The 25,731-nt window shown below is 40.0% G+C and overlaps 1 non-coding gene across 1 annotated transcript; it reads left to right on the top strand.

The window, feature by feature from the left end:
* Positions 1-1,983: 1,983 nt before the first annotated feature.
* Positions 1,984-2,087, top strand: LOC130952110 (small nucleolar RNA R71). Its single transcript, XR_009074291.1, has one exon. It is a non-coding gene; the product is annotated as a small nucleolar RNA R71 (small nucleolar RNA).
* Positions 2,088-25,731: the final 23,644 nt, after the last annotated feature.

The raw sequence follows: 25,731 nt of genomic DNA, 5'->3' as shown, positions 1-25,731 counted from the left end.
GTTTTTATCTTCTTCTTCAATCTTTTCTCTTGAATTTTGTTAGAAAGCTTCTCGATCTAATTCCATTGGGTAGTTGTCTTGGGAAAGAAACTACCCATAATTGGAATCCTTCGGAACCTTGGGAAAGGAATGATGGATTCATGCTAGAGAAGCTTTCTCACAGTGAATTGGATTGGGGTTTGGATGGATATTGTGACATGTAATCCTACCAAATTGTGGTTCATGAAACTGTGTGGTATAATCAGTGATCGAGCATCATCTCTTCTTATGAACATTTAAACCAAGGGATTGGGAATTTGTTTGTTTTTAGAGAGAATTGGTGAGCCAAGGGATTGGGATCCAATCATATAAGGTTGCCAAGCAAAATTCAATGAATGCATTGATTGAGGAAGGGATAAAACGTTTTGATTCGGAGATCTCAATATCTCCTAAAACCCAATGAATTCCCCATTTCTGATCTACCACTTTCTATTTACATTCTGCAAATTTCAATTCATGCAATCACCCCAATTCCCTCTTACTTTCAGCAATTTACTTTCTCGCACCTTAATTCTCGCAATTTAAGTTTATGCAATTTCAATTCATTGCAATTTACGTTTCCTGCCACATTTACTTTATGCAATTCACATCCAAAAGTTGATTCCGCTCAACTAAACAAACTTCTAATTCGAATTGCTCATTCAACCAATCCTTGTGGGATTTGACCTCACTCTATTGTGAGTTTTTACTTGACGATAACCGGTGCACTTGCCGGAAGGAATTTTGCCGTTCGTGCAATTTCCTAAAATCGTAGCATAACAAGATTTTATGCGCAATTCCTTCAAATACTTGATATGTGTAGGCATCTGTTGGAGGCTCTCAAGAAAGGGAATATTAATGCGGAGAGACTTAAATGTCTCTAAGAACCTTGAATATGTTTTCCCTTTTTCACCTCCTTCAAACCTCTGAGGGAATGGTGCTTTTGGTTTGTATGTTCCCAGCATGCCTTCCTTTTGCATTTCCTTGGCTTGCTCAGTTTCACTTTCCTGCTTAGCTTCTTCCACACCTTCTTTCAAGGTTTCTGGCTCCTTTTCTGATGGTCTAGTCCCTTCTTCTTCTGAGACTTCCTTCAATATGGTGATGGCCTTGCATTCTTCTCATCTCACTCCCTTTTGTTCCCCCTTAGGATTCTTTTCAGTGTCACTAGGGAACACTGCAGTCGACTTGGGGGTCTATTGAGATAGCTCTCCTACTCGAGACTCCATCCTCTTGAGTTTTTCACCATGGTCCCTTAAGGTAGATCTCACATCATCCCTAAAGCTTTTCAACTCATTTATGTCCTAACCCATGTTTGCAAGTATTCCTTCTATCCTGTTTAATTGATCTTGAAATTGTTGGTTCGGATTAGGTTGGGCAGGTTGATTATTTTGGCCATGATATGGTGGTTGGGAGTAGGTGTTTTGTATGGCTTGGTATGATCTTTGGTTGGAGTTTTGGTATGCAGAATTGTTATGTTGGTTGTGGTTGTAAGGTTTGTGGTTTTGTGGTTGGGTTTGCTGGTTTCCCCACCCAAAGTTTGGGTGGTTTTTCCATCTTGGGTTGTAAGTGTTGGAATGTGGATCATATGATTGCCTTTGTTGATTTCCTACATAATTGGCCTCTTCCCAATCACCTCCTTCAATGCTTACTTCCTCTTGATCTTGTGTGTGTATTGCAGCCACTTGCTTTGTGTCTAATTTCCTTGTGAGCTCTGCTAGTTGCTTGGCAAACACCTTGTTTTGGGCTAGAATTGTATCAACATGGTTCAGCTCCATGACTCCCTTAGTGTTGTGTCTCTCTGAAGCATAGTAGTACTCATTCTCAGCTACTGTCTCAATCACTTCAATGGCTTCTTCCACAGTCTTTTTCCTGTTCAATGAACCTCTTGATGAATGGTCTACAGCCTTCCTTGATTCATAAGAAAGTCCATCATAGAAAATATGCAATTGCACCCAGTCATGGAACATGTTTGGTGGGCATTTCCTTGTCAATTCTTTGAACCTCTCCCATGCCTCGTAAAGCGTCTCACCATCTTGTTGTCTAAAAGTTTGAACCTCAGATCGAAGCCTATTGACCTTTTGTGGGGGGTAGAAACGTGCCAGAAACTTGCTTTCCACCTCATCCCAGGTTGTTAGGCTGTCCCTTGGGAATGATTCCAGCCACTTAGCTGCCTTGTCCCTAAGTGAAAATGGAAACAAGAGCAGTTTATAGGCATCTTCCTGGACTCCATTGGACTTCACAGTGTCGCAAATTCTCAAGAATTTGGTGAGATGTTGGTTTGGATCTTCACTAGCACTCCCACCAAATGAACAATGATTCTCCACCAGTGATATTAGCTGTGGTTTGAGTTCAAAATTATTGGCCTGAATGGATGGTTTCTGAATGCTGCTACCACAATTCCCAGAGGTTGGGTTTATGTATGAACCAAGAACCCTCCTCTCAGGAATGGCATTGTTTCCATCAGCCCTCTCATGGTTGTGAAATTCTCTATCCATGTTGAGATCTAGAGCTTCCTCAAAGTTGTCCAAATATTCTCTTTCAGATTCTTCCTCTCTCAGTACTCTCTTCCCTCTTGCTTCCCTTCTAAGTCTATGAAGGGTCCTCTCTGGTTCGGTATATGGAGGAGTTGATGTCTCTCCTCTTCTACCTGTCATACAAGAACACACCACATGCAACAAACAAGTGGAATACTCTTGGTTAATGGAAGAGTATGGTTAGAGCAGTTGAGGAATTAATTCAAATAGTTAGTGGGTCAGTGGGTTAGTTGCTTGAATTTAAAGGCATAAAGAAAGAAGGCAAATAATAGAGTGCAGAAATTAAAAATTCAACAAGTAACTTGAACTAAATTATCAAAACAAAAAAAAATGCTCAATCTAGTTAACTTCCAATTTGAGAATTGTCAATCGAAAACCAATCCCCGGCAACGGCGCCATAAACTTGATTGCATAAACTTGATATGCTACAATTTAGGAAATTGCACGATCGGCAAAATTCCTTCCGGCAAGTGCACCGGTTATCGTCAAGTAAAAACTCACAATAGAGTGAGGTCGAATTCCACAAGGATTGGTTGAGTGAGCAATTCGGATTAGAAGTATGTTCTAGTTGAGCGGAATCAAGATTTAGATGAGAATTGCGGAATGTAAAATTGCATGAATTAAAGAGCGATAAGCTAAATTGCTGAAATTAAAAGGGATGGGGGTGATTGCATGAATTGAAATTTGCAGAATGTAAATAGAAAGTGGTAGATCAGAAATGGGGAATTCATTGGGTTTCAGGAGATATTGAGATCTCCGAATCAAAACGTTTTATCCCTTCCTCAATCAATGCATTCATTGAATTTTGCTTGGCAACCTTATATGATTGGATCCCAATCCCTTGGCTCACCAATTCTCTCTAAAAACAAACAAATTCCCAATCCCTTGGTTTAAATGTTCATAAGAAGAGATGATGCTCGATCACTGATTATACCACACAGTTTCATGAACCACAATTTGGTAGGATTACATGTCACAATATCCATCCAAACCCCAATCCAATTCACTGTGAGAAAGCTTCTCTAGCATGAATCCATCATTCCTTTCCCAAGGTTCCGAAGGATTCCAATTATGGGTAGTTTCTTTCCCAAGACAACTACCCAATGGAATTAGATCGAGAAGCTTTCTAACAAAATTCAAGAGAAAAGATTGAAGAAGAAGATAAAAACTATTATTGATTCATTGAATTACAATAGAGCTCCCTAACCCAATGAAAGGGGTTTAGTGAGTCATAGCTCTGAATTCAATTACAAGTATGAAAAATAGCAAAATGATCCAAAGTTCCAAAGTGTCCCAAAAGGTCTTTCCTAACTTCAATTCTATCCTATTTATACACTTTCTAAATTGAGCTTCTGTTGAGTTTCTTGGGCTTTGAGGCTTTTTCTTGATTTCCTTTTGCTTTGGGTTTATGATCCATAATCCTGATGAGGCTGTGATCCAATTCTGTAACATTTATTGAGCAAATTTAGTGATAAACAAGTAATGACACAAGACTCAACAAATTGAAGTTCCAGACTCATCAATTCTTCCGGCCCAATCCCATAAACCATAATATTCAATTGGGTTTCATACCATAATACGTTTAAGTTAATATTTGTGCTCAAATGCTAACTTAAACTTCAATATATTTGGCCCAGAAACCCTTTCAAAAGGTGGCGTTTAAGTTGAAGTTTAAGTTTCAGTTTAAGGTTAAACTGAAACTTAAACGTGGAATTGGAAGAAAGCAACCCAGGAGGGTAATTAATCGAACACGTTTAAGCTTCAGTTTAAGGTTAAACTGAAGCTTAAACGTGGTAATGAAGATTGCAACCCCTGGAGGCAAATTCTGGTCGAACACGTTTAAGCTCCAGTTTGAGGTCAAACTGGAGCTTAAACGTGGAAATGAGAAGGCAACCCTGGAGGAGTAAAAACGCCGAACACGTTTAAGCTCCAGTTTGACCTTAAACTGGAGCTTAAACGTGGGAATGAAGAAGGTAGCCCAGGAGTGTGAATGTCGAACACGTTTAAGCTCCAGTTTGAGGTCAAACTGGAGCTTAAACGTGGAAATGGCTTCCTGGAGCATAATGTGGTTCGAACACGTTTAACCTCCAGTTTAAGGTTAAACTGGAGGTTAAACGTGGAAATGCTCCCTTGGTGCCATTCTCATTCTGGCATTTAACCTTCAGTTTAAGGTTAAACTGGAGGTTAAACGCCAGTTTCCTCTTTTCTCAGCTTTCATGATTCTGGCATTTAACCTTCAGTTTAACCTTAAACTGAAGGTTAAACGCCACTTTCAGCTTTGGTGCATTTCTTATTCTGGCGTTTAACTTCCAGTTTAAGGTTAAACTGGAGGTTAAACGCTAGTTTCAGCATTATATGGCTTGGCACATGTGATCTTCAAGCTTCCTTTATTGATTTTGTTGCTTCTTTGCCTAGCCTCTTCTTCCCTGAAATCATCCAAACAATTGCATCAAAGTCTTGCAAAATTTCATGAGAATTCTTCCATTCATAGCATTCAAGTAATATAACTAAAACTCATGGAATTTGCATCAAAATTATACTGCTTGGATGATTCATTACTTTGTTGTTCATTTAACCATTCTTGGTTACTTTAAGCTCAAGAAAATGCATAAAACAACTAAAACTAACAGAAAAATGCTAGTGAAACTAGCCTAAGATGCCTTGGCATTAGCTGAGCATCAACGAGAAGCCGAGAAAGATCTTCGAAGGGAAACTAGGCGGCGTAAAAAGTTAGAGGACAAACTCTTAAAACTTTAAGCCGATCTAAAAAACCAAGACTACTCGATCCAGTCATGAAGATAACCCCCGCAAAGATCAAGACCCATTCACCAAAGAGAATATGAAAGCCAAAATTCCAAAGGACTTCAAAGCTCCCGACATGACCCCGTACGACGACACATCAGATCCAAGCCATCATCTCAGTAAAAATTCAAAAATTAAAAAAATCAAAAAATATCTTTTCCTTATTTTGCTCATAATTTTCGAAAATTTGGGTTGACTTAGTCAAAAATTTTTAAAACTTAGCTATTCTTATAAGTCAAGTCAAATTTTCAATTTAAAAAGAATCCTATCTTTTCAAAATCTTTTTCAAAAATCAAATCTTTTTCATTTTTTAAATATTTTCGAAAATTTTTAAAATTTATTTCCAAAATCTTTTTCTTATCTTTATTTCAAAATTTCGAAAACTTTACTAACAATTAATGTGATTGATTCAAAAATTTGAAGGTTGTTACTTTCTTGTTAAGAAAGGTTCAATCTTTAAATTCTAGAATCATATCTTTTAGTTTCTTGTTAGTCAAGTAATCAATTTTAATTTTAAAAATCAAATATTTTTCCAAAATATCTTTTTCAATCATATCTTTTCAAAATATATTTTTTTTAAAATTATATCTTTTTCAAAATTAATTTCAAAATCTTTTCTAACTTCTTATCTTTTCAAAATTGATTTTTAAATCTTTTTCAACTAACTAATTGACTTTTTGTTTGTTTTACTATTTCTTATCTTTTTCAAAAACCACCTAACTACTTTCCTCTCTCTAATTTTTGAAAATTACCTCCCTCTTTTTCAAAATTCTTTTAATTAACTAATTATTTCAAATTTTAATTTTTATTTTATTCCTTTTCTTAATTTTTGAATTTTAACTTTAATATTTTTCTTTTATTTTAGCTAATTATCGAAAATTCTTCCCTCTCATCTCTTTCTATTTATTTATTCATTTACTAACACTTCTCTTCATCTCAAAATTCGAACCCCCTCTTCCTCTCTGAGTTCGAATTTTCCTCTTTTCCTTCTTCTATTCTTTTCTTCTTCTACTAACATAAAGGAATCTCTCTACTATGGTAAAGAGGATCCCTATTATTATTTTTTGTTCCCTTCTTTTTCATATGAGCAGGAGCAAGGACAAGAATATTCTTGTTGAAGCAGATCCTGAACCTGAAAGGACTCTGAAGAGGAAACTAAGAGAAGCTAAATTACAACAATCCAGAGACAACCTTACAGAAATTCTCGAAAAAGAAGAGGAGATGGCAGCCGAAAATAATAACAACAACAATAACACAAGGAGGATGCTTGGTGACTATACTACACCTACTTTCAAATTTGATGGAAGAAGCATCTCAATCCCTGCCATTGGAGCAAACAATTTTGAGCTGAAACCTCAACTAGTTGCTCTAATACAACAGAACTACAAGTTTCATGGACTTCCATCAGAAGATCCCTATCAGTTTTTAACTGAATTCTTGCAGATCTGTGAGACTGTTAAGACTAATGGAGTAGATCCTGAAGTCTACAGGCTCATACTTTTCCCTTTTGCTGTAAGAGACAGAGCTAGAATATGGTTAGACTCACAACCTAAAGATAGCCTGGACTCTTGGGATAAGCTGGTCACGGCCTTCCTGGCTAAGTTCTTTCCACCTCAAAAGTTGAGCAAGCTTAGAGTGGATGTTCAGACCTTCAAACAAAAAGATGGTGAATCCCTCTATGAAGCTTGGAAAAGATACAAGCAGATGACCAGAAGGTGTCCTTCTGACATGCTTTCAGAGTGGACCATTTTGGATATATTCTATTATGGTCTATCTGAGTTCTCTAAGATGTCACTGGACCATTCTGCAGGTGGATCCATTCACCTAAAGAAAACGCCTGCAGAAGCTCAAGAACTCATTGACATGGTTATAAATAACCAGTTCATGTACACTTCTGAGAGGAATTCTGTGAGTAATGGGATGCCTCAGAGGAAGGAAGTTCTTGAAATTGATGCTCTGAATGCCATATTGGCTCAGAATAAAATATTGACTCAACAAGTCAACATGATTTCTCAAATTCTGAATGGATGGAAAAATGCATCCAACAGTACTGATAAACCAATATTTTATGGTTTATATTGTGTATTATTATGTGGTTTTATCATGATCCTTACCCACTTATTCATTAATTTAGCATGCATTTATATTTCCTTCCTGGAATTATTACATGGTTGAAAACTGCTTCCTAGAGACTTTTTATTATGCATTTTAGTTCTCTTTTATCCCATTCGATGCCGTGATCTGTGTGTTAAGTGTTTCAGGCTTTATAGGGCATGGATGAGTTGGAGATTGGAAGGGAAGCTAGCAAAAATGGAAGGAACACAAGAAATTGAGGAGACAACCAGCGAGAAGTGACGCGGCCAAATGGCTCAAGCGTTCGCGCGGAAGAGGAGAAATCGCGGTGACGCGGCCGCATGGCTCACGCGACCGCGCGGAAAGGAAAAGCACAAGTGACGCGTCCGCGTGGACGACGCGATCGCGTGACATGCGCGATCTGCATAATCTGCAAATTTCGCTGGGAGCGGTTTTGGACCCTGTTTTGACCCAGTTCTTGGCCCAGAACAACAGACTAGAGCCAGAGAACATGCAGAAACGAAGGACAACATTCATTCTACACAGTTTTGAGTTTTTAGATCTAGTTTTACTCCTCCTCTAGGTTTTCTCTCTACACAATTGGTACTCTTAGGATATTATTTTTCTACTGCTTTTGCATTGGGATATTGAGAAGAGTCACTACCTCATCAAGACTTCGTCATTCTAGTTCGTTTTCTTTACTTGGCCTTACTCTTCCATGTCCTTTGCTTTGTTAATTTTACCATTGGAATATTATTAGGATTTATTCAATACAAGGATTATTCTTATTTTAATTGGATTATTTTTTATTTCTATTTACAATGTCTTTCTTTAATCTCTTCTCATATGTTATGAATTTTGCATTCACAATGAGCGAGTAGTTCCCTAACTTGATGGGGAGTTGATTGAAAGGAACCAATTGAGTTGGAAAGCTTGAAAGAAAGATTGTAATTGGGTTTACTGTTGGATTGCCTTCTAATCACTAACACCAATCCCTTTTAATTGAGTGGGTTGCAATTTGTGAACAGACATAGCATTCCAACCTGTTTGATTTTCCTTTGCCTAGTAAAGGATAACAAAATAGAATAACTTTTAATTTTTAATTAATCTTGAGAGCATTCCAACTATAATAGGGATTCCAACTAATCAAATCCCAGTCAAGGCTTTTATTTACATTGTTCAAATTCATCAAATTATTTTCCTGTTATTCAACTCAAACCTTTTTTGAAAACATCTGATTAATAAAATAGCACACCTTTCTGCAACTCATTGGGAGACGACCTGGGATTCATACTCCCAGTATTTAAAATTTAAACTTCTGTGACATATTTCTAAATTGATAAGTGGATTTCCGGTGAGTTAAGAACTATACTTGCAACGTACACATTTTAATAATTTTTAATTCACCAATTTTCGCTGCATCAAGTACTAAAGAGGCATCTTCTGAAGAAGAAGCTTATGATCCTGAGAACCCTGCAATGGCAGAGGTAAATTACATGGGTGAACCCTATGGGAACACCTACAATTTCTCATGGAGAAATCATCCAAATTTCTCATGGAAGGATCAACAAAAGCCTCAACAAGGCTTTAATAATGGTGGAAGAAACAGGCTCAGCAATAGCAAGCCTTTTCCATCATCTTCTCAGTAACAGACAAAGCATTCTAAGCAGAACTCCTCTAGCTTAGCAAATATAGTCTCTGATCTGTTTAAGGCCACTTTAAGTTTCATGAGTGAAACAAGGTCCTCCATTAGAAATTTAGAGGCACAAGTGGGCCAGCTGAGTAAGAAAATCACTGAAACTCCTCCTAGCACTCTCCCAAGCAATACTGAAGAGAATCCGAAAAGAGAGTGCAAGGCCATTGACATAATTAAAATGGCTGAACCTAGAGAGAAAGGGGAGGACGTGAATCCCAATGAGGAAGACCTCATGGGACGTCTCCCAGACAAGAAGAAGTTCCCTATTGAGGAACTAAAGGAATCTGAGGCTCATATAGAGACCATAGAGATTCCATTAAACCTCCTTCTGCCATTCATGAGCTCTGAAAACTATTCTTCCACTGAAGAGGATGAAGATGTAACTAGAGAGCCAGTTACTCAATATCTAGGAGCTATTATGAAGCTGAATGCCAAGTTGTTTGGTAATGAGACTTGGGGTGATGCACCTCCCTTGCTCATTAGTGAACTAGATACATGGGTTCAGCAAACTCTACCTCAAAAGAAACAAGATCTTGGTAAATTCTTAATACCCTGTACCATGGGCACCATGACCTTTGAGAAGGCTCTGTGTGACCTGGGGTCAGGTATAAATCTTATGCCACTCTCTGTAATGGAGAAACTGGGAATCTTTGAGGTACAAACTGCCACTTTCTCATTAGAGATGGCAGACAACTCAATAAGACAAGCTTACGGATTGGTAGAGGACGTGTTAGTAAAGGTTAAAGGCTTTTACATCCCTGCTGATTTCATAATCTTAGACACTAGGAAGGATAAGGATGAATCCATTATCCTTGGAAGACCCTTCCTAGCCACAGCAGGAGATGTGATTGATGTTGACAGAGGAGAGCTAGTCCTTCAATTGAATGGGGACTACCTGGTGTTTAAAGCTCAAGGATCTTCCTCTGCAACCCTGGAGAGGAAGCATGAAAAGCTTCTCTCAATACAGAGTCAAACAGAGCCCCCACACTCAAACTCTAAGTTTGGTGTTGGGAGGCCACAACAAACTCTAAGTTTGGTGTTGAACCCCCACATTCAAACTCTAAGTTTGGTGTTGGGATGTCCCAACAATTCTCTGAGGATTTGTGAGGCTCCATGAGAGCTCACTGTCAAGCTATTGACATTAAAGAAGCACTTATTGGGAGGCAACCTAATTTTTATTTATCTATATTTTTATTGTTCTTTTATGTTTTATTAGGTTCATGATCATGTGGAGTCACAAAACAAATACTAAAATTAAAAACAGAATCAAAAATAGCAGAGGAAATAGTACACCCTGGAGGAAGAGCTTACTAGCGTTTAAACGCCAGTAAGGAGCATCTGGATGGCATTCAATACCAGAACAGAGCATGAATCTGGCGTTGAACGCCAGAAATAAGCAACAGTCTGGTGTTTAAATGCCAAGATTACACCCTGAGGAGAGCTGGCGTTAAACGCCAGAAACAAGCATGGAACTGGCGTTCAACGCCAGAAACATGCTGCAGATTGGCATTGAACGCCCAAAACAAGCATAGAGCTGGTGTCTAACGCCAGAAAAAAGCATTAATCTGGCGTTGAATGCTAGGATTGCTGCAGAAGGCGTTTTACACGCCTAATTGGTGCAGGGATGATAAATCCTTGACACCTCAGGATCTGTGGACCCCACAGGATCGCCACCTACCTTCTCCCTCTCTCTCACACCTTTTCATAACACTCTTCACCAATCACCTCAATCACTCTCTTCACCATAAACCTCACCTACCTTTAAATTCAAAATCTCTTTCCCACCCAAACCCACCCTACATGGCCGAAACATACACCTCTCTCCCTCTCCTCCATATCTTCTTCTTCTTCTTCTATTCTTTCATCTTTTGCTCGAGGACGAGCAACATTCTAAGTTTGGTGTGGTAAAAGCATAGCCTTTTTGTTTTTCCATAACCATTTATGGCACCTAAGGCTGGAGAAACCTCTAGAAAGAGGAAAGGGAAGACAAAAGCTTCCACCTCCGAGTCATAGGAGATGGAGAGATTCATCTCAAGGGTCCATAGCTCAGTAGTAGATCATTTGACTGCACATCAAGAGAGCCCACTCATGGACCTCAACAAGTGCATGAGGAATTCCCTCATCAAAAAATCCCTGAGATACCTCAAGGGATACATTTTCCTCCACACAATTATTGGGAGCAACTAAGGATAGAAACACCAAAATCACTAGGGATCAAGCAACAAAGGCAAGGAAGAGATATACAGGAGCTCAAGAACACCATTGGTCCTTCAAGGAGAAGGTGCCACCATCACTAAGGTGGACTCATTCCTTAACTTCCTTGTTCTTATCTCTCTATTTTCAATATTTAAGCTTCATGTTTGTCTATGTTTGTGTCTTTATTACATGATCATTAGTGTCTAGTATCTATGTCTTAAGGCTATGAATAATTCCATGAATCATTCACCTTTCTTAAATGAAAAATATTTTTAATTCAAAAGAATAAGAAGTACATGAGTTTCGAATTCATCCTTGAAATTAGCTTAATTATACTGATGTGGTGACAATACCTTTTGTTTTCTGAATGAATGCTTAAACAGTGCATATTTTTGATCTTGTTGTTTATGAATGTTAAAATTGTTGGCTCTTGAAAGAATGATGAATAAGAGAAATGTTATTGATAATCTGAAAAATAAAAAAAATTGATTCTTGAAGCAAGAAAAAGCAGTGAAGAACAAAAGCTTGCGAAAATAAAAGAGAGAAAAAGAAAAAGCAAGCAGAAAAAGCCAATAGCCCTTAAAACCAAAAGGCAAGGGTAAAAAGGATCCAAGGCTTTGAGCATCAATGGATAGGAGGGCCCAAGGAAATAAAATCCAGGCCTAAGTGGCTAAATCCAGCTGTCCCTAACCATGTGCTTATGGCATGCAGGTCCAAGTGAAAAGCTTGAGACTGAGTGGTTAAAGTCGTGATCCAAAGCAAAAAAAGTGTGCTTAAGAGCTCTGGACACCTCTTACTGGGGACTTTAGCAAAGCTGAGTCACAATATGAAAAGGTTCACCCAGTCATGTGTCTGTGGCATTTATGTATCCAGTGGTAATACTGGAAAACAAAGTGCTTAGGGCCACGGCCAAGACTCATAAAAGTAGTTGTGTTCAAGAATCAACATACTTAACTAGGAGAATTAATAACACTATCTGAACTCTGAGTTCCTATAGATGCCAATCATTCTGAACTTCAAAGGAAAAAGTGAGATGCCAAAACTGTTCAGAAGCAAAAAGCTACAAGTCCAGCTCATCTAATTATAACTAATATTCATTGATATTTTAGGATTTATAGTATATTCTCTTCTTTTTATCCTATGTGATTTTCAGTTGCTTGGGGACAAGCAACAATTTAAGTTTGGTGTTGTGATGAGCGGATAATTTATACGCTTTTTGGCATTGTTTTTAGGTAGTTTTTAGTAGGATCTAGCTACTTTTAGAGATATTTTTATTGGTTTTTATGCAAAATTCACATTTCTGGACTTTACTATGAGTTTGTGTGTTTTTCTGTGATTTCAGGTATTTTCTGGCTGAAATTGAGGGACCTGAGCAAAAATCTGATAGGAGGCTGACAAAGGACTGCTGATGCTGTTGGATTCTGACCTCCCTGCACTCAAAATCGATTTTCTGGAGCTACAGATATCCAAATGGCGCACTCTCAACGGCGTTGGAAAGTAGACATCCAGAGCTTTCTAGCAATAGATAATAGTCCATACTTTATTCGAGATTAGATGACACAAACTGGCGTTCAACGCCAGTCCCATGCTGCATTCTGGAGTAAAACGACAGAAACACGTCACGAACCAGAGTTAAATGCCAAAAACACATTACAACTTGGCGTTTAACTCTAGAAGAAGTCTCTGCACGTGTAAAGCTCAAGCTCAGCCCAAGCACACACCAAAGTGGGCCCCGAAAGTGGATTTCTGCATTAGACTTATTTTTGTAAACCCTAGTAACTAGTCTAGTATAAATAGGACATTTTACTATTGTATTAGACATCTTTGGATTATTTTTGGATTACCTTATGATCCTTTGATCATGTTTATGGGGGCTGGCCATTCGGCCATGCCTGGACCATCACTTATGTATTTTCAACGGTGGAGTTTCTACATACCATAGATTAAGGTGTGGAGCTCTGCTGTACCTCGAGTTTTAATGCAAAGTACTACTATTTTCTATTCAATTCAGCTTATTCTTATTCTAAGATATTCGTTGCACTTCAACATGACGAATGTGATGATCCGTGACACTCATCATCATTCTCACCTATGAACACGTGATTGACAACTACTTCCGTTCTACCCCAGAACGAACGAATATCTCTTGGATTCCTTGATCAGAATCTTCGTGGTATAAGCTAAAACCCTTTGGCAGCCACTTTTGAGAATCCGAAAAGTCTAAACCTTGTCTGTGGTATTCCAAGTAGGATTCAAGGATTGAATGACTGTGAGGAGCTTCAAACTCGCGATTGTTGGGCGTGGTGACAGACGCAAAAGAATCAATGGATTCTATTCCGACATGATCGAGAATCGACAGATGATTAGCCGTGCTGTGACAGAGCATTTGGACCATTTTCACTGAGAGGATGGGATGTAGCCATTGACAACGGTGACGCCCTACATACAGCTTGCCATATAAAGGAGTAAGAAGGAATGAAGGAAGGCAGTAGGAAAGCAGAGATTCAGAAGGAACACAGCATCTTCATACACTTATCTGAAATTCCCACCAATGATTTACATAAGTATCTCTATCTTTATTTTATGCTTTATTTATTATTATTTTCGAAAACCTTTATAACCATTATAATCTTCCTGACTGAGATTTACAAGATGACCATAGCTTGCTTCATACCAACAATCTTCGTGGGATCGACCCTTACTCACATAAGGTTTATTACTTGGACGACCCAGTGCACTTGCTGGTTAGTTGTGCGAAGTTGTGAAGAATGTGAGTGAACTATAGTAGTGTGCACCAAGTTTTTGGAGCCTTTACTAAAAAATTGTTCGAGTTATGAAAAAAGTAGATCACAATTTTGCGCTATCACTTCCCCAGAAAATGAAAGACCCAAGGAGTTTCCAAATCCCCTATATCGTAGGTGTTCAAGCCCTGGGTCGAGTTGTACAACCCAAGCTAATCGAAGACAAGTCGACCAACCACTTCAGGTCAGGACTACCCGACCTCTTCTCAAAGAGTTCGGCCACATCACCATGGGAGCCCAAAGCAAGCCCAATAAAGGAGCACAGCACAAATCTAAATGCGGAAAAGCCTAGAAAGATAAGGCGGCTCCCTAGAAGATAAGATAAGATGACTTCACTCAAAGATAAGATAAGATAACTATCTTATCTCAAGGGAAGGTCACTTTACACTATTATAAATACACTGGAGCACCTAAGTATAACTCATACTCTGATTCTACTAAAAAACTGCTTAAAGCCCATGCTAACTTAAGCATCAGAGTCTTTTGCAGGTACCACCACCCTCTGGTGACGAAGGATCAGCAGCTCCACCAGATCCAACAAGTCGGACACAATAGTACCGACTACCACCGAAGATCTCATCCGAGATCGACCTACAATTTCAGGTAACCCTCAGAACATTGGCGCCGTTGCCGGGGACCTGGAAGTCACCCCATCATCATGGCGGACAACTTTGACCACGACCACAACTCAGATCTAGAAAATAGAACACCGCAAAAGGACGTGGATGCCACACTAAATGATACGTCTCAAGCAAACAGGGACAAGAACTCACCAAACACGCAAATCCTGGAGGCACTTCAAGCTCAACAAGATCGTCTTAAACAACTCGAAAAGGAGGCTGAGCACCATCGAGAAGCCGAAAAGGATCTTCGAAGGGAAACTAGGCAGCGTAAAAAGTTAGAGGACAAACTCTTAAAACTTTAAGCCAATCTAAAAAACCAAGACTACTCGATCCAGTCATGAAGATAACCCTTGCAAAGATCAAGACCCATTCACCAAAGAGAATATGAAAGCCAAAATTCCAAAGGACTTCAAAGCTCCCGACTTGACCCCGTACGACGACACATCAGATCCAAGCCATCATCTCAGTAATTTCAGAAGCAGAATGTATCTCACCGATGCATCAGATGTAATTCGGTGCAAAGCCTTCCCGACTACCTTAACAAAAATAGCAATTAAATGGTTCGATAATCTGTCCCCAAGGTCCATCGCAAGCTTTGACGACTTAGCTGGAAAGTTTCTTGCCAGATTCACCATTCAGAAGGACAAAACAAAGTACGCCCCTAGTCTATTAGGGATCAAGCAAGGAGTTCGGGAAAGTCTTCGCAACTACATGGAAAGATTCAACAAAGCATGTCTGGACATACAAAGTCTGCCAACTGAAGCAACCATTATGGGTCTCATCAATGGCCTACGAGAGGGACCTTTTAGTCACTCCATATCAAAGAAACATCCCACATCTCTGAATGAAGTACAAGAACAAGCAGAGAAGTACATCAACATGGAGTAAAACTCTCGACTAGGAGAGACCTCAAAATCCGGATCCTTTTACTCCTCCCGAGATAAGGATAAAGAGTCCAAGAAAAAAGAAGATTAGCATGGAGAGAAGATTAAGAAATACTACAATTATACCCCTCTTCGCATGTCTCTTGTGGAAGTATACCGAGAAGTATGCCACACTGAGAAGATCCCACCACCTCGCCCACTTAAAAGCAAAAAGGAAGGAGGAAATTGGACGGAATACTGTGAATACCATCAAATCTATGGACATCCCATCAACGAGTGCTTCAACTTGAAGAATATGATAGAAAAATTGGTAAGAGAAGGGAGACTAGATCGGTACATAGACAGCAAGACAAATGAGCCTAGAAAAAGAAGAAGGGATGAAGAGGTCGGACGAACTGAACGACAACCTCGCTCCCCGGAGAGACATGTCCACATGATACATGGTGGATTTGCGGGAGGAGGAATCTCCAAATCATCTTGCAAAAGGCACCTTAAGGAAGTATATCATGTCGGAGGAGGAGAAGGGGCACCTGACCTCCCTACTATTACTTTCATTAAAGAGGACGAGGCTGGCATCATCTCGGGACACGACGATCCCATGGTCATCACTATCGTATTGGCCAACACTAATCTCCACCGCACACTGGTGGACCAAGGAAGCTCAGCTGATATCTTGTTTAAAACCGTCTTCGACAAACTCGGCCTAGAGGAAAAAGAACTCAGAGCATATCCGAACAACTTATTTGGACTAGGAGACACTCCAATTCAACTACTTGGATACATCTCACTACACACAACCTTTGGAAAAGGAAACCGGTAAAGGACATTCAACATAGACTACATCGTGGTCGACGTGAGTTTAGCTTACAATGCCCTAATAGGTCGGACAACCCTAAATCAGCTCGCCGCAGTAGTCTCGACTCCACATCTATGCATGAAGTTCCCAACTACAGAAGGAATCGCTACGATAAAAGGAGATCAGAGGACAGTGCGCCGCTGTTACAACGAAAGTCTGAACCTCAGGGGCAAATGAGAAGAAATCCATACCATCGAACTTGGGGGAACTCGAGGTCGGGAAGAACTTCGTCCAGAACCCGAGGGCGAGATAGAAAAAGTCCAGATCAGAGATGTCCTAGATAAAACAACCAATATTGGCGCAATCCTAAAAGGAGATGTAAAGGAGTCTCTCATACAGTTCTTAAAAGATAATGTCGACCTCTTCGCATGGAAGGCCGCAGACATGCCGGGCATCGACCCCAAATTAATGTGCCACAAGTTAGCAGTATACCCAGGATCTCAGCCAGTACAACAGAAGCGTTAAAAAATTGAACTTGAAAGATCCCAAGCTGTGGAAAAACAGGTACAATCTCTCTACTGAAGGCAGGATTCATAAGAGAAGTCAAATATCCGCTATGGATGGCCAATGTCGTCTTAGTGAAAAAATCAAATGGAAAGTGGTAGATGTGCACTAACTAGACCGATCTCAACAAAGCTTGCCCAAAAGATACCTACGCACTTCCAAGTATTGATGCTCTGGTGGATGCCTCCTCTGGATAATACCTCATTCTTAACCCCAAAAGCAAACTACTATTACGTCATCATGCCATTCGGACTTAAAAATGCAGGAGCTACCTATCAAAGATTAATGAACAAGGTGTTTGCAGATCATAACGGGAAACTCATGGAGATATATGTGGATGACATGTTAGTAAAAACACAAAGCGAAGAGTCATAACTGTCCGACCTCGCCCAATTATTCAATACCATAAGAAAGCATGGCATGCGACTTAACCCTGAAAAATGCACCTTCGCAATAGAAGCTGGCAAGTTCTTGGGTTTCATGCTCACCCAAAGAGGAATTGAAGCAAACCCAGACAAGTGCCGGGACATACTCGACATGAAAAGCCCGACCTGTGTCAAAGAAGTGCAACAACTCAATGGGCAACTGGCAGTATTAACCAGATTTCTAGCCGAATCAGCCATAAGGTCTATCCCCTTCTACGCTACACTAAGGAAGGGAAAGAAGTTTGAGTGGACAACAGAGTGTGAGCAAGCTTTCCAAGATTTTAAAAGATTCTTGAGACAACCACCCATTCTTACCCGACCACGAGAAGGAGAAGCACTCATATTATACCTTGCAGTAGGATGTCGGGCAGTAGCCTCAGCACTAGTCAGAGAGGACAAAAGTGGGCAACAACCCATCTACTTCATCAGCAAAGCCCTATAAGGGGCAGAACTGAACCATCAAAAGATAGAAAAGTTTACCTACGCCCTCATACTAACTTCTCGACGACTTTGCCCCTATTTTCAAGCTCACACCATCAAGGCTCGGACTAACTAACCCATGAAAGGCATTCTACAGAAGACAGACTTAGCTGGAAGAATTCTACAATGGGCAGTCGAGCTATCTGAGTTCGATCTTCAATATGAAGCTCGGACGGTCATCAAGTCCCAATATTTGGCCGACATCATTGCTGAGTACACTGACACTCCGGGAACTCCTACAAAATAGAATCTCTATGTAGACGGGTCCTCAAACAAAACCGAAAGTGGTGCAAGTGTGATAATAGAAAGCGACCATGGAACCCAACTCGAACTCTCCCTCAAATTTGGGTTCCCTGCTTCAAACAACCAGACCGAATACGAGGCACTACTAGCTGGTTTGAAGCTGGCTAAGGAGGTTGGAGCTCAAAAGCTTATCATCTTCAGCGACTCACAAGTAGTCACCTCACAAATAGCGGGAAGCTACCAAGCTAAGGACCCTATTATAAAAAAGTACCTGGACAAAACCAGGGAATAACTCGGACAACTCGGGGAGTATGAGGTCCGCCATATACCTCGGGAGCAAAATGCCCGAGTTGACGCACTTTCAAAATTAGCCAGCACCAAACCAGGGGGCAACAATAGAAGCCTCATCCAGGAAATACTGCAGAGCCCATTAATTTTGGAGGAAGAAAAGGTCCTAGCAATATTAGGTCAGGATCAAGGATGGATAACTCCCATAATCAGCTACCTCAAATTCGAGATACTCCCTACAGATAAGAAGGAGGCAAAGAGGTTAAAATGAGAGGCACAATACTACACCATTATAAACAACATCCTATACAGAAGAGGAATCTCAACCCCTCTATTGAAATGTTTACCGACCTCTAACACGAAAGAAGTTTTAGAAGAAGTACACAGCGACATCTGTGGCAATCATCTCGGAGCACAAGCTTTTGCCAAGAAAGTACTCCGAGCCGGATTCTTTTGGCTGACTTTGCAAAAAGAAGCCACCGAGTTCGTTAAGACATGTCCACCATGTCAGAAACATGCCAATTTCTACATCGCCCCACCAGAGGAACTCATCAGCATAACATCACCTTGGCCATTTGCAAAGTGGGGACTCGATCTCCTCGGGCCCTTCCCCCAAGGGTCGGAACAGGTCAAGTTTCTCATTGTAGGGTAGATTATTTCACAAAATAGATTGTGGCAGAGCCCCTAGCCAATGCCACAGCGCAAAGAATTCGGAAATTCTTATATAGAAACATTGTCACAAGGTTCGGAGTTCCTTACTCCATTACCACGGATGATGGCACTCAATTCACAAACGCAGGCTTTAGAAAGTTAGTAGCCGACTTGAAAATAAAGCACCAATTCACATCCGTAGAACACTCGCAGGATAATGGACAGGCAGAAGCTACCAATAAAGTTATACTAGTCGGGTTAAAACGGAGGCTACAGGACGCAAAGGGAGCTTGGGCTGAAGAGCTCCCACAAGTTCCTATAGGCATATCGGGCAACCCCACATTCGCCCACAAAGGAATCACCCTTCCGATTGGTTTATGGAATGGAGGCAATGATACTAGTAGAAGCCGAAGAAGGATCTCCCAGAACGATCTTATACAGCGACGAAGCCAACCCCCAACTTCAAAAGGAAGAGTTCGATTTACTCCCAGAAGTCCGAGAAAGAGCTCGGATCAGAGAAGAGGCATTAAAACGTTGCATGGCCTCAAGGTACAATCAAAAGGTAGTACAGCGAAGCTTTGCCAAACAATGACCTTATCCTAATCCGAAATTATATCGGAACAAGTCAACCCAGAGAGGGAAAGCTAGCAGCTAACTGGAAAGGACCCTACCGAGTCACAGAGGTACTGGGAAAGGGCTATGGTGCACGAAATCTTAATCCCAATTATCAAAATCAAAATTTCTTATGATCTCGTACCACTAACCAGCAAGTGCACTGGGTCGTCCAAGTAATACCTTACGTGAGTAAGGGTCGATCCCACGGAGATTATTGGTTTGAAGCAAGCTATGTTTATTTTATTATTCTTAGTCAGGATATTAATTAAAATTATCAGTTGGAATTATTAGAAAAATAAAAGAGTGTGAAATAGTTACTTGTTGTGCAGTAATGGAGAATATGTTGGAGTTTTGGAGATGCTTTGTCCTCTGAATTCCTGCAATGTAATATTCAACTAAATTGTTTGTAAAGCCCGTCTACGGCAAGCTGTATGTAGGGTGTCACCATTGTCAGTGGCTACCTCCCATCCTCTCAGTGAAAATGGTCCAAATGCTCTGTCACAGCACGGCTAATCATCTGTCGGTTCTCAATCAGGTTGGAGTAGAATCCATTGATTCTTTTGCGTCTGTCACTAACGCCCAGCCTTCAGGAGTTTGAAGCTCGTCACAGTCATTCAATACTGGAATCCTACTCGGAATACCACAGACAAGGTTAGACTTTCTGGATTCCCGGGATCCTACTCGGAATACCACAGACAAGGTTAGACTTTCTGGATCCCCATGAATGCCGCCATCTATCTAGCTTATACCACAAAGATTCTGTTGGGGAATCTAAGAGATATGCGTCCAGCCTAGAGTAGAACGGAAGTGGTTGTCAATCATGCGCGTTCATAGGTGAGAATGATGATGAGTGTCACGGATCATCACATTCATCAAAGTGTTGTGCAACGTATATCTTGGAATAAGAATAAAAGAGAATTGAATAGAAAATAATAGTGATTGTATTGAAACTTGAGGTACAGCAGAGCTCCACACCTTTAATCTATGGTGTGTAGAAACTCCACCGTTGAAAATACATAAGTGAAAGGTTCAGGCATGGCCGAATGGCCAGCCCCCTAAAACGTGCTCAATGGCCTCCTAAGATGAAGAATAAAACAAAGCTAAGACCAAAGATGAAACGTGGTCAAAAAGACGTCTAATACAATAGTTAAATGTCCTATATATACTAGACTAGCTACTAGGGTTTACATGAGTAAGTAATTGATGCATAAATCCACTTTCGGGGCCCACTTGGTGTATGCTTGGGCTGAGCTTGATCTATCCACGAGCTGAGGCTTCTCTTGGAGTTGAACGCCGAGTTATAGCATGTTTTGGGCGTTCAACTCCGGATCATGACGTGTTTCTGGCGTTTAACTCCAGACAGCAGCATGTACTTGGCGTTCAACGCCAATTTACGTCGTCAATTTCCGAATAAAGTATGGACTATTATATATTTCTGGAAAGCTCTGGATGTCTACTTTCTAACGCCGTTAAGAGAGCGCCATTTGGAGTTTTGTAGCTCCAGAAAATCCATTTTGAGTGCAGGGAGGTCAGATTCCAACAGCATCAGCAGTCCTTTTGTCAGCCTTTTTCAGAGTTTTGCTCAAGTCCCTCAATTTTAGCTAGAAATTACCTGAAATTACAGAAAAACACACAAACTCATAGTAAAGTCCAGAAATGTGAATTTAACATAAAAACTAATGAAAACATCCCTAAAAGTAGCTTGAACTTACTAAAAACTACTTAAAAACAATGCCAAAAAGCGTATAAATTATTCGCTCATCACAACACCAAACTTAAATTGTTGCTTGTCCCCAAGCAACTGAAAATCAAATAGGATAAAAAGAAGAGAATATACTATAAATTCCAAAATATCAATGAATATTAATTCTAATTAGATGAGCAGGACTTGTAGCTTTTTGCTTCTGAACAGTTTTGGTATCTCACTTTTTCCTTTGAAGTTTCGAATGATTGGCTTCTCTAGGAACTTAGAATTTCGGATAGTGTTATTGACTTTCCTAGTTAAGCATGTTGATTCTTGAACACAGCTACTTATGAGTCTTGGTCGTGGCCCTAAGCATTTTGTTTTCCAGTATTACCACCGGATACATAAATGCCACACACACATAACTGGGTGAACTTTTTCAGATTGTGACTCAGCTTTGCTAGAGTCCCCAGTTAGTGGTGTCCAGAGCTCTTAAGCACACTTTTTTTGCTTTGGATCACGACTTTAACCACTCAGTCTCAAGCTTTTCACTTGGACCTTCATGACACAAGCACATGGTTAGGGACAGCTTGATTTAGCTGCTTAGGCCTGGATTTTATTTCCTTGGGCCCTCCTATCCATTGATGCTCAAAGCCTTGGATCCTTTTTACCCTTGCCTTTTGGTTTTAAGGGCTATTGGCTTTTTCTGCTTGCTTTTTCTTTTTCTTTCTAATTTTTTTCGCCACTTTTTTGTTTTTTTTTCCGCAAGCTTTTGCTATTCACTGCTTTTTCTTGCTTCAAGAATCAATTTCATGATTTTTCAGATTGTCAATAACATTTTTCTTTGTTCATCATTCTTTCAAGAGCCAACAATTTTAACATTCATAAACAACAAGATCAAAAATATGCACTGTTCAAGCATTCATTTAGAAAACAAAAAGTATTGTCACCACATCAATATAATTAAACTAAATTCAAGGATAAATTCGAAATTCATGTACTTCTTGTTCTTTTGAATTAAAACATTTTTCTTTTAAGAGAGGTAAAGGATTAATGGATTTTATTCATAGCTTTAAGACATAGTTACTAAACATTAATGATCATGAAGTAGAGACACAAAACATAAATAAACATGAAGCATAAAAAAATCAAAAAAACAGAGAAATAAGAACAAGGAATGAGTCCACCTTAGTGAGGGTGGCGCCTTCTTGAAGAACCAATGGTGCTTTTTGAGCTCCTCTATGTCTCTTCCTTGCTTCTGTTGAATGATTCCTAGTAATTTTGGTGTTCCTACCCTTAGTTGCTTCCAATAATTGTGTGGAGGGCAATTTATCCCTTGAGGTATCTTAGGGATCTCTTGATTTGCAGTCAAATGTTCTACTACTGAGCTATAAACCCTTTAGAAGAGTCTTTCCATCTCCCATGACTCAGAGGTAGAAGCTTTTGTCTTCCCTTTTCTCTCTCTTTTTTTTTGATGTCTCTGGCCTTAGGTGCCATTAATGGTTATGGAAAAGCAAAAAGCTATGCTTTTACCACACCAAACTTAGAAAATTGCTCGCCCTCGAGCAAGAGAAGAAAGAAAAGATGAAGAATAAGAAGAAGATATGGAGGAGATTGAGGGATGTGTGTATTCGGCTATATGGGTGGGATTGGGTGGGAAAGAGAAGTTGAATTGTAAAGGTAGGTGGGGTGTATGGGGAAGAGTGGATAGATGTAGGTGGTGAATGAAAAACAGAAGGGATGACCATGAATGGAGAGAGAGAGGGCGAGGTAGGTGGGGATCCTGTGAGGTCCACAGATCCTGAGGTGTCAAGGAATTCCATCCCTGCACCAAATAGGCATGTAAAATGCCTTTGCACACCATTCTGGCATTTAAACGCCGAGTGGTGCACATTCTGGGCGTTCAACGCCCATATGTAACATATTTTTGGCGTTGAACGCCAGTTTCATGCTTGTTACTGGCGTTCAGCGCCAGCTTTTCCTCTAGGCACATTCCTGGCGTTCAAACGTCAGCATGCTGCTTGTTTCTGGCATTCAGCACCAGATTCATGCTCTGTTCTGGAGTTGAACGCCGAGTTATAGCGTGTTTTGGGCGTTCAACTCCGGATCATGACGTGTTTCTGGCGTTTAACTCCAGACAGCAGCATGTACTTGGCGTTCAACGCCAATTTACGTCGTCAATTTCCGAATAAAGTATGGACTATTATATATTGCTGGAAAGCTATGGATGTCTACTTTCCAACGCCGTTCAGAGAGCGCCATTTGGAGTTATGTAGCTCTAGAAAATTCATTTTGAGTACAGGGAGGTCAGATTCCAACAACATCAGCAGTCCTTTTGTCAGCCTTTTTCAGAGTTTTGCTCAAGTCCCTCAATTTCAGCCAGAAATTACCTGAAATTACAGAAAAATACACAAACTCATAGTAAAGTCCAGAAATGTGAATTTAACATAAAAACTAATGAAAACATCCCTAAAAGTAGCTTGAACTTACTAAAAACTACTTAAAAATAATGCCAAAAAGCGTATAAATTATCCGCTCAGCAGGCTACTACAAAGTGTACGAACTCGAGGGACGAGAGCTACCAAGGTCAAGGCACGCGTGCAACCTAAGAAGGTATCATAGTTAAATGGTAATAAAAGGTCTTAGGACAAATGTGCACTCTTTTTCCTGAAAAAGGTTTTGTAATGAGGCACCAAGCCAAGATCTTCAAAATTACCTAAAACGTATATATTTGCATATTTTTTATAAAATGTTTTTTCAGATTTTCCACAAATTCTCTTTATCAAGACGCATTAATCTGAAAACACAAAAATTCATCACCCGATTATAAAGCTACAGATCGGCAAAAGTGAAAACCAAATTCATTGCCCGACAAGGTCAACAAAATGAAAATCGAATTCATCCAAAGTCGGCCAAGCAAAATGCACTACCCAATTTCTACAAAATCGGTAAGATGAAAAGTGATGAAAACAGAATAATGCAAGAAGTTATCAAAAGTAATCCATAAGAAAGGACCTAACGAGGTCTTAACAAAAATGGATTGCTAGAAATAACTTAAAGACGGACCGACACAAAAAAGTCAGACCAATCAAACAAGCAAAAGTTATAAAAAGTAATTCCATAGAAAAAGAGGCCTGGCCAACCCTGAAAATAGATTACTAGAAATAACTTAGAAGGGACCGGCGTGATGAATTCGGCCCAAAAAAGCTACAAAAAGTTATAAAAGTAATTCATAAAAAGAGACCCGGCAAGGTCTAACTAAAAATGGATTACTAGAAATAACTTGGGAAGGGACCGACATTAAGAAGTCGACCCAAGCCGATTAAAGCGACAGAGTTATAAAAAGTAAATCCATAAAAAAAGAGATCCAACGAGGTCCGAATAAAAAAGGATTACTAGAAATAACTCGAGGAGATACGACAAGAAGAAATCGACCAAATGGAAGGTGTGCGCTTATAGGGACACAGCCCGACCCAAAAAAGCCATGACCATACCTACGAATATTCTATGAGAAAAAGAATACGTCGAACAAAGCTAGCCTCAAAAGCCACTTCGACCAAAGCAGGAAAGTAAACCAACTCACAGGCAATCAAAAAAGAGGTCGGACAACAAAAAGCTCCAAACACTCTTAAGATTCATGGAAAGTTCCAAAAGCTGTAGACAAGCATATCACAAAGAAACAAAGCTACTATAATAAAAGACTCAAGAGGCCACCCGAAAGTCGACCTCAAAGAGCTTAAGAAGCTACTTTTTTGTTTTTAAATAGAGATTGCTAAAGAAAAGCAACTAAAATATCCAAGCCAAACAAACCACAAAAATTAGAGTTCAAAAAACCCACAGACCGGGCTGTACAAAATACATCAAAGAAAAAGTTCATCAAGGGTCCAGGTTCTCCTCAAATTGCAGCATCCTGAGACGATGGGGGAAGTATGATCCTCATAGGAATTGCATCTATAGTTCCATCATCCCGATTCAAGATCTAGACATCGGGGTCGGACTCGGGCTGGCTAACCTCGGTAGCTGGAGTAGAAGAAGTCGGGGCAGCAGGAGCTTTGGCTGATGACACGGGAAGCAGATCTACATCTTCATCATCATCCGGGCCATCAGGGACAATCTTTCCATCTTGTACAACATTGTCCAAACTGAAGAGAGTTAGGTCGAGCTCGGGCACGATAATTCGAACATAAGCCTTCAAATCTTCATAGGCAGCAGTCACACTGCCCATGAGATGGCCCTGGAGCTCGGCATAATCAGTACAAGCAGATTCCAGCCTCTCTCTAAGCTCCACCATCTCACCATAAGTCTGGATATAGCCCTCCTTTTGCTTCTAAGCCATCTCCTCAGCCAAATTCGCAGAA

Source organism: Arachis stenosperma, chromosome 9 (genome assembly GCF_014773155.1).
Source record: "Arachis stenosperma cultivar V10309 chromosome 9, arast.V10309.gnm1.PFL2, whole genome shotgun sequence".
Lineage (NCBI taxonomy): Eukaryota > Viridiplantae > Streptophyta > Magnoliopsida > Fabales > Fabaceae > Arachis > Arachis stenosperma.
The sequence above is the reverse complement of the archived record's forward strand: the minus strand, read 5'-3'. Positions and strand labels throughout refer to the sequence as shown.